Here is a 13,865-nt window from a genome sequence, read left to right as displayed (position 1 = left end):
TAAAGTCTTACAGTCTGGTAAAATTCAATCATTTATCTTCATTTTGAAACAAATTGGAAGTCTCTAGCACAATACTCCGATTTATGGTGAATTTTTGAAAAAACCTTTTCCTTCCCTCCGCGCCCAGTATCTCGGCTGCCAATCTTCGAAATGCTTGAGTCACTTGTCGTAATATTTGCGCCATTTCATATTAACCGTTATATAAAGTTCTATATATGAAAATGTGCGAAATTTTATGTAGGAAACAACAAAAAATAACTCATAGTCATAGCTTTTATAATTTTTGAAATATTTGCATATAAATCACAATAATTAGAAAAAATTCGACATTCGGTCAACTTTGACTCAACCGAAATGGTAAAAAAAAACCGCAATTGTAAGCTACAACTCTTACAGTCTAGTAATATTCAATCATATCTTCATTTTGAAGCAAATTGGAAGTCGCTAGCACAATATTTTGATTTATGGTGAATTTAAAAAAAAATCGCCAAAAATAGCGTTGGCCTTATGGCAGATTGCCGTCTCCGTTATTGTATCACCAGCGATTTCTTTGTTTTTTATCCAGACAAGAAGAAGCCTTTCCATTTCATCGTGCACGTGGGTCCTCTTGCTGGACAAAATAGTGACGCCCTTGGAAGGTGTAGCTGATTTGATGACATCCTTCTGCTTAAGGATGGTGCCTATTGTCAATGGATTTCGGCCGTATTCCTTGGCGATCACACTCAATCACATACCAGCTTCACATACTTCTTGATAATCTCCATCTTCGTCTCCAAAGAGAGCATCCTCTTCTTTCCGTGAATTTCAACTTTCTTGGGACCCATGACTACATACTGTACGTAATTTTGTTATGTAGTACGCATACGTATGTAGTAAAGTTCTCACACAACACGATAAAGTATACTACAACGAAATCACTAACGAATTTACGTTAATAAACGAAATCGTTAGAACGAACGATTACCAAATGCTTACTACCGATGATGTCGTGCAGTGACCGAAGAAGCACGCCGCTACGTAGATGCGCCATGGGAGGGATGTGACCAATAGGAGAGAAGGATCTCATGGCGGTGACTAGCATCAGGAATCAATGGGAGAGCGGGAGGGTGGTGGCGAGTGAGTTTCAAAATTGTTATCGGTGGTCCCGTCGAATCTCGGACTTTATAGCAACAACCTTTCGTATCTTGAACAATTTTCGTATGTAGAGCCTTAAAATTTTTCATATTTGCTTTCGTATCTCGAGTTTTTTGTAAGTTGAGCCTTTCGTATCTTGAGGTACCACTGTACTTTCATTGGGGGGGAGGGGCATGGTCCTCCTCACACACGTTGGTATCAATAACACTTCTCGAGTGGTATTAAGGGGAGGCTTTTGCTCAAGGATAAGCAGCGCTTCCAGGAGGTGCAGACGTCATGGGTCAGGGGCTCTCCCGATGATTTTGACATTCCTGATGATGTAATCTCTTGTGATGTCTTTCTGGTGTACTGCAAGGGTGTGCTGCCTAATGGCACCCTCCTGGGTGTGGCAGATCCTTTTAGACAGGCGCATCGTCGTCATGCCGATGTAAATCCTAGGGCATCCTTGGGCAGGGCATATGTATCAATAAACAACGGGGAGGGGTTGTGGTTCATCAAGAGGTCCTTCATACGGCGATTCTTATAGTAAATAATGAGGGACACTCTCTTTCCTTCCTCCATAGGGCGGACATGTTCCTCTATTATTTTCATGGCTGCTTCGTCCTCCTTGTATTGGTGGTGCATGAAGGCTTTGTAGAAAAGTTTTATATCCTCTGGGGGTGGAATGTTCCTTCTCTCTTTCTTCGTCATGTACCACTTGTCAAGGGCAGCTTGTGTTTCTTGGTTTACGAGTTTATTCGAGTACCCATTATTGATCAGCGTCTGGGATGCTCGGTCGAGTTCGAGGTGTGGTCTTGAACTGCGCAGGACACTCGCTATCTCCATTTAGACAAAATCCAAGGTTTGTACCTTTGGTGTAGACATTTGTTGTTAGCTTCTGGTTCGTCTTCGTGACAAGAAAGTCGAGGAAGGGGAGCTGATCGTTGCTGCTATACTCGATGGTGAAGTTGAGTGCGCTGTGACGCAGGAACTGCTATTGAACGGCTACTACCTCATCCTTGGAGTCGGCTTGTACGAAAAAGTCATCGATATAGTCCACTTCTCCCATGTAGAAGTTAGCAAAGAGGACTCCTAAGGGGGACCCCATCGCTACGCCATCCTTTTGGCAGTACATCTGTCCTCGGTGGGTAGTGAAAGGGGCTCTCTTTGTACAGATATCCAGAAGGGATCTTAACAAGTCTTCTGAAATGTTTGGGGGTTTCATATCGGGAATCATATATACCCGCTCCATGATGATCCCTATTGTCTCATCGACTGGGATGTTGGTGAAAATGGACTCAATGTCTAAGGATACCGTGGTTCCCGCACAGGAGGAGTCGCACATCTTCTCCAAAAATTCCACCGATGAGGTGAGGCAGTACCTGGACGAGATATATGGAGTTAAGAATATTATTAAGGCGTTTGGCCAGGGCGTAAGTTGGGGTGGGCGTTTGGCTGCTACTTCATGACGAAGCTGAAGAAACACAAGAAACATCTGGAGATTTAGATGCTCCTCAACTCGATACAGCAGTTGGAAGCCAAGAAGATCCTGACAACGATGGATGCCCTTCAACCTCTTCTGCTAGCAGAGGCCCTTACGTACAGGGGGTCATACTCGAGCAGTATTTACATCAAAGACATGAAAGAGGCAGCCGCAGATCTGAAGAAGAGAGAAGACATACTCGTAAGGCGTGCAGACAAGACAGCCGTGTTTGTGCTCATCTTGTCTGATGTCTCTAAGTTCCAGAGACTTACGAAGAACCCGACGGAAGACATCAAACGTGATGCCAACCGGGTCATCATGGCCGTGAATGCCACTACGAATGCCAAGGTGGCTACAGCCTCGGCTACCCATACGGGAACGTCAAGACCCACAAGGAAGGCAACCCCCTACGCCCGATCATCAGCCAAACGCCCGCCCCGACTTACACCCTGGCCAAACGCCTTAATAAAATTCTTAACTCCATATATCCCCTTCAGGTACTGCCTCATCTCATTGGTGGAATTTTTGGAGAAGATGCGTGACTCCTCCAGTGCAAGAACCATGGCGTCCTTAGACGTTGAGTCCCTTTTCACCAACATCCCAGTCGACGAGACAATAAGGATCATCATGGAGTGGGTAAATAGGAATCCCGATATGAGACCCCCAAACATCCCAGAAGACTCGTTAAGAACCCTTCTGGATATCTGTACGAAGAGAGCCCCTTTCACCACCCACCAAGGACAGATGTACCGACAAAAGAACGGTGTAGCGATGGGGTTCCCCTTAGGAGTCCTCTTTGCTAACTTCTATATGGGAGAAGTGGAAGAAAGGGTCTTCTCGCAACATAGATATCCCCGCACATACGGACGCTATATCGATGACATCTTCGTACAAGCCGACTCCAAGGATGAAGTAGAAGCCCTTTGACAGCAGTTCCTGCGTCACAGCGCACTCAACTTCACTGTCGAGTATAGCAGCAACGATCGGCTCCCCTTCCTCGATGTCCTTGTCACGAAGATGAATCAGATGCTAATGACAACAGTCTACACCAAAGCTACAAACCTTGGACTTTGTCTAAGTGTCCTGTGCAGTTCAAGACCACCACTGTCAGGGCCTTCGTCAGGAGGGCCCTCTCACACTGTTCGACGTGGCAGGACACGCACTTCGAACTCCACCGAGCATCCCAGATACTGATTAATAATGGGTACTCGAATAAACTCATAAACTAAGTAACATGAGCCGCCCTTGACAAGTGGTACATGACGGAGGAAGAGAGAAGGAACATTCCACCCCCGGAGGATATAAAGCTTTTCTACAAAGCCTTCATGCACGACCAATACAAGGAGGACGAAGCAGCTATGAAGAAAATAATAGAGGAACACGTCCACCCTATGGAGGAAGGGAAGTGTCCCTCACTATTTTTACTATAAGAATCGCATTATTTACTATAAGAATCAGTGTACAAAGGACCTCTTGATGAAGAACAACCCCTCCCCGCCCGTAGGAGACCCCCTAAAGCAGTCCAACGTTGTCTATCGATGAGTATGCTCTGCCCAAGGATGCCCTGGGATTTAAATCAGCATGACGACGATGTGCCTGTCTAAAAGGATCTCCTACTATCCCCAGGAGGGCGCCATTAGGCAGCACGCCCTTGCAGTACACCATAAAGACATCACGAGAGACGACATCATCAGGAATGTCAAAATCATCGGGAGAGCCTCTGACCCACGATGTCTCCGCCTCCTGGAAGCACTGCTTATCCTTGAGCAAAAGCCTCCCCTTAATACCACTCAAGAAGTGTTCCTGATACCGACGTGTGTGAGGAGGTTCTAGTTCTTTTCGCCACAGGAATTTTCGCTCCCGGTCCTTTTGCCGCAGGTTTTTTTGGCCGTTAGAACTTTTTGCCGTGAGGATATTTGGCCGCAGAATTGAAAAAAGAAAAGCCCATTAAAGAAAAAAAAAAACGAAAAGAGTAGAGAAAACAAATGACCCAAGACACCCACACTCTCTATCTTGATAATCATCTCCTTTCACTTATTCATTTAAATAATTACGTTACAAGTAGTTTCAATACTATAAACATTTCAAAACAACAAGCGTTAAAAAAATACATTACAACTAGCTTCAATACTTTGATATTTTAAACTAGCAGTGTTTAAACTGCCAGTGGCCATAATATTAAATTCTCTCTCTCTCTCTCTCTCTTATCCATATAGCAATAAATATTGTATTTCATAAGTTTTAAGTACTAATTCTTACTGAAAAGGAAAGTAAATAAAGATTATAAAGTACAAAATTTATTCATTTATTTATTAAAAGTACAAAGTTTATTCATTTAAAAATATAAGGTGCAATTCAACATTGTTATTTCATTGTACAGTAGCATCATATTTAAAAAGGAAATAAAAAGTTTTATTTTCTTTTCAATATCAAAATGAATGCATATTCATTGCGATACACCGTAAATAATAAAGTTTATGTTCAGAATTCGTAAATAAACATCTTTGTAAGTTTTCTTCTTGTACGGTGCTTCGCCTCGTTCGATGTCAGTTCGTTTCTTCCTAGCCAGATACTCTTCCTGTTTTAAAATTGTGAGTAATTTCCCGATATTTGGGTGTGTATTTGTTACCGAACTTTGCAATGCGTTATGGAACCATTCAACGCTGTTGGTGTTAGGTAAATTGTTCAATGTCCTTTCATAAACATTCCACAGTTTCACTGGAAATGTTGGGGCAACTCTCCGTCGACAAGGTCCTCTGCCTCTTACACCACCAATGTAATTGGTTTCGAAATATGATATCAGGTCTTGAGGCAAATCGTCAATTGCCGACTAGTTCCTCAAACCCGTCAATGACGTCGCTAGGAGGCAGAAAAGCAAGTGCTGCAAAGCATTTCACCAAAGTGTTGAATTCACTGTCCGTTTGGTAACGCACGTTATGGCCAAAATCAACTACTTTTCTAAATATATTTTTGGCTATGTTCTAAATATATTTTTGGTTACGTTTGCACTAGGAAAAACATCAGAGAAACTTTCGTATCTTGCTCTCTCAAAATCAATCATTTTGTTTATCTACTCTTTTCGTTTTTTTTTTTCTTTCAGGCAGTTGACGGTTTTTTTTCAATTCTGCGTCCGAAAATCCTCACGTCAAAAAGTGCTAACGGCGATAAGACCTGCGGCAAAAAGACCGGCAGCGAAAAGACCTGCGGCGGAAAAACCGGTCACGGTGAGAGGAGGACCATGCCCCTCCCCCTCAACGAAAGTACCAGCGTGCATGGAACAAACAACACCAGACGTGAAGCACATTATGAGATTAATACCAAGGGTGATGTCACTTAGGTAGAAGCCAATCAAGAGGCTCCCAGTGATATCCCCCACCTGAGGTTTGCAACTCATAAACACTCGCCGTATGAGTCCCCTTCCCAGGAACCAATGAAAACTCGACCTGCCGGAGAGGTTCTCTAGACCGTACTCAAGAGCCCACAACATCACGATATAAGAGAAAGGCCTCGCCACGGGCTGCTCTGTGAGCAAGAGCCCGTGCTGGCACAAGGCCAGCTTAATCTTAAACAACAACAACACTGGAATTCAGTCCCTCAGCAGTCATTGCTTTGATAATGTCCTGTGGATCAGGAAGAAACGTCGCATTGAATAGAGAGAGAGAGAGAGAGAGAGAGAGAAAAAAGAAAATTGTATAAACAATAATAAACAAAATGACTCAACCAAATTTTACCAAGACGTTTAGTTCGTTGCTCGCCAGTCTAAGCAACAATGAGAAAGCCGTCACCAGAAAAAATAGAGAAGACTCTCTACAAAAATGAATCACACCTAATTTTTGGCATATGTAGCAATTTTCGGTATACTACTAATTATGACTTACTATCGAATACTGTGGGGGTAAAGGGGGTGTCAGGGAGAAGAAAGAGGGTAAGAAACATAATAATATTATAATGGGCGTTATGTCCATTTGTCTGTCTGTCATTCAATCACGGCTAAACGGCTTGACGGAATTAAACCAAACAAAAATTATCAGATAGGGCTTTGATCGAGGATGGTTTATAGCTATATATAATATATATATATATATATATATATATATATATATATATATACTAGTTGACCTACCTGGCACTGCCAAGGAAAACTGAATGGCGGGCATGGGTAGGGGGAGGGAAGAGGAAGGGGGAGATTCTGAAGTATAGTACAGCAGTGAGTTATCAGTACATTTGTGGTTTGTTGAAGACAGATCCTTGCACAATTCTCCTCCACTTTGCTGTGCAGTTTATTTCTCATAATTGATAACAGGTTCGACTGTTGTTGAAAGGTAGACAGGCTCATGTTCAGCGGAGATGATTTTTCTCTTCTAATACAGAAATGTAATTTCCCCTTCCCATTCCCTCCCCCTCTATCTTCCCCTCACCCTCCCATCCCTTTCCTCTGCCCAATTCCACCACCCCATCCCTCTTCCTTTCTTTTTCCATCCCCCTACCACTTACCCTTCCCTTCTCCTCTCTCTCTCTCCCCCCTTTTCCTACCCCCTACCCATAGCCTTTCATTCACAGTTTTCCCGGGCAGTGCCGGGTAGTCAGCTATTAGATTTGATCCTCTTTTAAACTCTGAATTCACACATGTTCTGTGGGTTTTCCAGTGTAAGCGAGTATCAAATACTATTCCGAAAATTTTAGTAATTTAGCCAATTGGTATACTATGATTTCTGACTGTTAAATCTATTTCTTCGCCTTTGACAAGTTGTGTAAATTTTGATGACAAAGTCTGGGCACAGGGCATTTTTCTGTAAAGGAAGTGAAAGTCTATGAAACACACGGTTACACTTACAGACCATTTGTGCTGGACCTCGTGTACACTTTAGTCGCTGGTTACTGAAGCCTAAAGGAATTTCAGTATGTTAATATTAATCACATTATGTCTGTTACATGTGCCGTCATTGTGATATTTCTTTAAATATGTATGTGAAATGCAATGCCAATTACCATATTTATATCTTTAGTAAAAACCCAAACAATGATTTATTATTTTAGTTTTAATCATGTTCCAATGACCTCTGTATCACCTTTAGTATTAACTATATTGTTAAATGGCTATTTTTTGACATGAACAACAATAAGTCACCCATATATATGCATCTAGTTCAGTGTTTCTTAACCATTTTGGACCTCAGCACCCATTTTAGTCAGGCCAAAGCAGTCCAGCACCCCCTACCATTGGTTAACACCTAGTTACTACAAGGATAAAGAAAAGCGCAGTACATCTTGATCATATATTTGGTTCATTCTCCAAAACAAAAACAGTAATTATGGCAATAGCATTGGAAAAAAACAACAAGAAAATAAAGGAAAGATCATGGACAAACTCAATAAAAAATACTCATCAATGCGATTTGTGTTGTTGCTTATGTACAACTAGTTGTTTTATAAACTTTAACCTAAAAATCAGGTTAAATGTTATTGAATTTAAAAAATGCATTAAAAATACATTTGTCCAAACGTAATCCTTCACTACAGAAACACTGATATTTTACTGCCACATACGAGACTTTCTGCAGCACCCCGTGGGGGTGCTAGCACCCAAGGTTGAGAAACACTTAATTCTAATTTGTGTGAACAGCTGTGATTGGCGAGATGCTGTCTGATCAGGCATCCACATTAAATTTTGCACTCAGACTTCTTAACAACAATTAGAAATTTGTATCCACTCCTTATGAAATATTATAGGGTCTACTTAAGGTAGACCGCAGTAAAAACTGGTTTACAGACTCATTGAGTTGCTCCCCTCCACGGAAATCTTTAGTAAAAGGCGAAAGATTTATGCGTTTTGAAGGGAAGCCAGAGCTACCTGACCACAGATTTTTCGCCGTTCTCCTTTCCCTGACTGATGACGGCTAGTGGACGTAGTTTTATACAAAAAGCACATTTGTAGAAATGTTCAATCCTTTTAACTAATCATTTGTAATTCTAGAAATTTTGCAAAACTTATAACATATAAACAAGCTTGATGTTGTAAGAGAAAAGCGATTTTCATGTGAAATAACTATAAATTAACATATCAAAGGGAGTATCGTCCATGGATAACCTCTCTTAGTCGTCTTAAACAAAAACACCAGGCAAAGTCCAAGGGTCGTTAACACTTTAAAGCAATTGTCTAGGGGTCCACATCAGGTCTCCTATACCCATTCACACTTAAAACACTTGCCATTACCAGCTTGAAGTCAATTTCACTCAAATCAATCAACCAACCTTATTTGTTTCCAATGTTTTTAAAACCAGAATTATCAGATTTTCCAATTTTCTTAAGTGGAATATGAAGGACAGGCTTATAACTAAGTCACTGAAAAACATGATGAGCTTTGTCTTAAAAGTTGTGGATTTATTATTATTATTATTATTATTATTATTATTATTATTATTATTATTAAAGTAGTTTAACCTGACGACTAAGCTGACTCAGCTTTCATAGCTGTCCTGAAGGATTAGAACTGGGACTGAATAGTTAATTCGGTCTGACGATGAATGAGTAAAAAATTAAACAAAAAACTTCACTTCTTCTTCTTCTTCCCAGCTTTTTTCCCATTTTTATATGGGGTCGCCGTTTCGGATGAGCCGTTTCCATCTATTTCTATCTTGCACTTCTGCCTCATCAATTCCCTTCTCATGTAAATCTCCTCTCACACAGTCCTTCCATCTCTTTCTTGGTCTCCCTCTCTTTCTTCTTCCTTGCACCTCCACTCCCATAGTATGTCTCCCAGCGTGGTCCTCATCTCTCCTCAACAGGTGTCCATACATCTCAGCCTCCCCTCCTGCACTTTCTTTGATACTTCCACCACCTTAGTTGACCCCTTATGTAGTCATTTCTGATCCTATCCACTCTTGTTACCCCAGACATCCACCTAAGCATTCTCATTTCTGCCACATCCATCTTCTTCTGCTCTGCTTTTCTCATGCTTGCTGTTTCCGTACCATACAGCATTGCTGTTCTTACCACCGTCTTGTGAAATTTTCCTTTTAACCTAAGCGGCACTCTTTTGTCACAAAGAACTCCCGAGGCCGCTCTCCAGTTGTTCCAGCCTGCCTGTACCCGATGTTTTACTTCTTCTTCCATACTTCCTCCAGCGTTAACAGAAGATCCCAAATACTTAAACTTATCAACTCTCCTTATTTGCTCTCCACCAAGCTGAATACTTTCTCTATCATCCCCCTCAGTGGTGGTACACATATATTCTGTCTTGGATCTACTTATTCTCATTCCTCTGTCCTCCAGTACTTGTCTCCATCTTTCCAATTTCACATCCGCATACAATATGTTCCATGGTACTGTCTCCCTTACTTCCTCTATTATAACATCCATCACTATGTTAAAGATAAATGGGCTCAGAGCCGACCCTGGTGTAATCCTACTCTCACCTCAAAACCTTCTGTCTCCCCAACACTGCTCCTCACTCTGGTAAATACATTCCGGTACATCTCTTGTATCAATCGCACATACTTCTCTGGCACCATCTTCTCCCTCAGGCTCCTCCATACTCTTGTCTCGGGACTCTGTCATAAGCCTTTTCAAGGTCAATGAATACCATATGTAGGTCCCTTTGTCTTTCCCCGAATTTCTCCATTATTTGCCTCAGACAAAATATACCATCTGTTGTTCCCCTTCCCTTCATAAATCCCATCTGCTCTTTACCTATTTGTACTTCTTCTCTCAGTCTAGCATCTATTCATCCTTTCCAGTATCTTCAAAGTGTGGGACATCAATTTAATGCCCCTATAATTACCACACTCTTGGACATCGCCTTTCCCTTTAAAAATTGGGATCAATATACTCCCACGCCACTCATTTGGTATCTTTTCCTGTTCAAGGATCTTTATCATAAGATCGTACAGTATATCCACTCCTTCATCTCCTAATGCTTTCCATGCCTCCACCGGGATCATGTCTGGTCCGGTTGCCTTCCCATTCTTCATCTTCTTCAGTGCATTTAGTACCTCTTGCCTAGAAAACCTCATTACCATGCCAATGTTCACTTGCCCATCCTCTCTTATTAGTCTATTATTTTCTACAAAAAAACTTCACAAAGGTACAAAAACACTAACAATGGAACACATGCATACAATAAATACATTTACTAATGTATTCATGCTATATAAAAAAAAAATAAATCTGAATAAGTTATGTAGCATTTAATAATTTTGTTTGTAAAATTCAGTAAATGGTCTATACTTGAACTTATATTTTATCAACTAAATTACATCTCTTCATGACCATATTAATTGGAATGACTGAAATTTCTCTGATTTATTACAAAAAGGTAACAATCACTACTGGTCATACTTTGAACATATACACTACACGTCTGACTGTTATTGTATTCTCAGCACTCAGGAGTCGTGCCATGTGGGCTGTTTACTAAGTGCCCATGTGTCAGACGAGTATGGCTTATACATAGACGTGTTCCTCACTGGACGAGTGAGGGTTCTGTACTCATTTACCAATCTGGTAACCTGAGTTCACTTCCTGAAACCGCCAAAGTGGAATCAGAGAAATTTATTTCTGATGATTAGAAATTCATTTCTCGATATAATGTGGTTCGAATCACATTACTAAAGCCCCATCTACACAGTCGAGCTTTGCCAGACGAACTTTGTCCGATGAGACATTAAGTGGGAAAAGTCAGAACCTTATCCCCTGTTTCTCCGCTTCTGACGTCACATCGAACAGAGTTCATCGAGAGTGTGGATGGGCCTTACAACACCAATTGGTTCCTAGCCACATAAAAAATCTAATCCTTGTGCCAAGCCTTAGGAGAGCTGTTAATCAGCTCAGTGGTCTGGGGTAAAACTAAGTTATACTTATTGGGTTCCTCACTGGACAAGTGGGTTGCATACTCGACTATCAATCTGGTAGCCTGAGTTCACTTTATGCAGCCGTCAGTGAGAAATCAGAGGAAATTCTTTCTGGTGATTAAAAATTCATATCTTGATATGATGTGGTTCGGATCCCACAATAAGCTGTAGGTCCCATTGCTAAGTTACCAAATGGTTCCCAGCCACAAAGAAAAAAATTAATCCCTCAGGCCAGCGCTAGGAGAGCTGTTAACCCTTAAACGCCTATTGGACATATTAAACGTCAATGAAAATTGTCTGTCGGGTGCTCAATCGACGTGTGGTACGTCAACGCAAAATAGTTTTTTTTTAATTTACGGAAAAGTAGTTATAGGACTACTAGGCAAAAACTTTTGAATCACGCGCCTTGAGGGATGCTGGGAGCTCACGGATCAAGCTGTTGTTTTGTTTACAAGCGTTACCCAGGTGCGCATGCGCGAAATGCTTTCTTCTGGCACCAGCAAGCATCAGCGATGCCTAGTCCGAGTGCGATCTTTTGCCGCAATCGTGTTTTGCCGAACTTTTGCGAGAGTTTGAGTATTTGTGGTGGTACAAGACGTACATAGAGATGTCTGAATGTTGAATGGAGCACGAAAAGCATGTTTTACCTCTCGGGAGGGATCGTGTGAGAGGTATTTTGGACTTGGATGCTGGTGAGGGACCAAGCACCCAAGATGACCTAGCTCCTCAAAGTCGTTTGGTGCGGCCTCGTGTGGCCGAAAGTGTTCAAGCACGACATTGTGTGCTTCGTGTGCCTTCTACAACCCCTAGGAAGCATCGGGGTGTCCTGAGGGGCATTTGTAGGCATTTGGGAGGCCTCAACCCAAAGGACATAGACGATTACTTGTTGGAGCTTGATCGGGAGCAGGTCGCAAGTCCTCATTTTGATGGCGGTTGGTCATCTAGTGACGAGGACATCACTCCCGATGTTAGTGATGATGAATATTTGCCCCCAATGTTCGTACGAGGGTCACAGCCTGAAAGTGAGTTGGAGTTTAGTAGTTTTAGTGTGTATGAGGGGGAGTCTGAGGAGGAGGAGGAGGAGGAAAGGAGGAGGAGTTGTCGTCATTTAGTTTTGTTGTTGATGACGACACAGAAAGCGAGGGCCTAAGTGATGGAGATGGGAGAGTGGGGATTTCGAGTGCGAAACTGTGCCCTAGCACGTGCGAGTGTGCGTGCATGGGCACGTAGAAGGTCAGAACGTCGTGCCAGCCAAGGTGAAGGCCGTTCGTCCGAGAGTACTGAGGGGTGGTCGGAGGACCCCACCCCACCTAACATGCACCCATTCACGGCAGCACCTGGGCTCACCATACCTGTTCCTCTCACTGCTCTGGGGTTCATTCAGCTGTTCCTTACGTGGGAATTGCTGGAATACCTGGTAGCAGAGATGGCAGACTACACTCGGTACTGCCGTGATGAACTACAGACGACGTTGTCGTATTGCTGGCAGGGCTGCAACCTCATGGACAAGGCGCATTTTTTGGGATATATTGCAGGTGGAATTTTTTGTTTAAGTACGCCCAATGTGCCCAGCATTATGGCCCGTGATAGTTTCCTGGCATTGGACATATGTATTTCAATGCCTTCAACTGAAGGGCCATACCCCGGAATAACCCCAATCACCTCATCTTAGTCCGCCCAGTGTTGGATTAAATCAGTGAACGGTCAAAGTTTCTAGTGGTTCCTGGCAAGAACCTTTCTTTGGATGAGGGGATGATGCCTTACAAAAGACGTCTTAGCATAAAAGTGTACAACCCCAAGAAGCCAAAGAAATATGGAGTGAAACTTTTTTTTATTACGGAGTCCAACACTGGATACATCGTGGACTAATCAGTGTATTCCGGCGTCTTCTCCACGCTGCGTGACACTGTGTTCGGTCTTCTGGATCGTTTCCGTAACCAGGGATACCACCTGTGTATTGATAATTATTATAACTCGGTATCCCTGGCCCAGGAACTGTATGAAGCAGGTGTGCACGTCAGTGGTACCCTTCAGTTGGTGCATGGGGCCCCGAATGTCCTCAAGAGGTTTGCTAGCCAGCTTCAACATCTGGAAAGAGGAGAGACAGTGGCGGTGGAAGGGAGCTGTCTTCGTCATCTGTTGAAATGGGGTCCGACTCGTTCCCATGATTACGACGAGTCATGAGCCTATCCAAGAAGAGGTCGTCCAGCGGAAGAAGACACATCGGTAGGGCCGAGTTACGTACGAGGAGTTTCGTGTCCAGTGGCTTATTGTCATTGAGCACTACAACAGGCACATAGGAGGAGTTGATCTCTTTGATCAACTCATCCAGTATTATCCCTTCGCCAGGAGAACCAGGAGGTGGACACAGAAGCTCCTCAAATATATACTTCAGTTGGCTCTCCAGAATGCCTACATC

General features: G+C 42.6%; 1 protein-coding gene and 1 non-coding gene across 2 annotated transcripts in view; one reads left to right on the top strand and one right to left on the bottom strand.

Annotated features, from left to right (window-relative positions):
* LOC135195037 (BLOC-1-related complex subunit 5-like) overlaps positions 1 to 13,865 on the top strand; it is a 579,421-nt gene that overhangs the window by 196,047 nt on the left and 369,509 nt on the right.
* On the bottom strand, positions 8,326 to 8,446 carry LOC135195118 (U5 spliceosomal RNA). Its single transcript, XR_010310083.1, has one exon. It is a non-coding gene; the product is annotated as a U5 spliceosomal RNA (small nuclear RNA).

This window comes from Macrobrachium nipponense, chromosome 15 (genome assembly GCF_015104395.2).
Source record: "Macrobrachium nipponense isolate FS-2020 chromosome 15, ASM1510439v2, whole genome shotgun sequence".
Taxonomy (NCBI): Eukaryota; Metazoa; Arthropoda; class Malacostraca; order Decapoda; family Palaemonidae; genus Macrobrachium; species Macrobrachium nipponense.
This window is presented reverse-complemented; position numbering and strand designations above follow the sequence as displayed.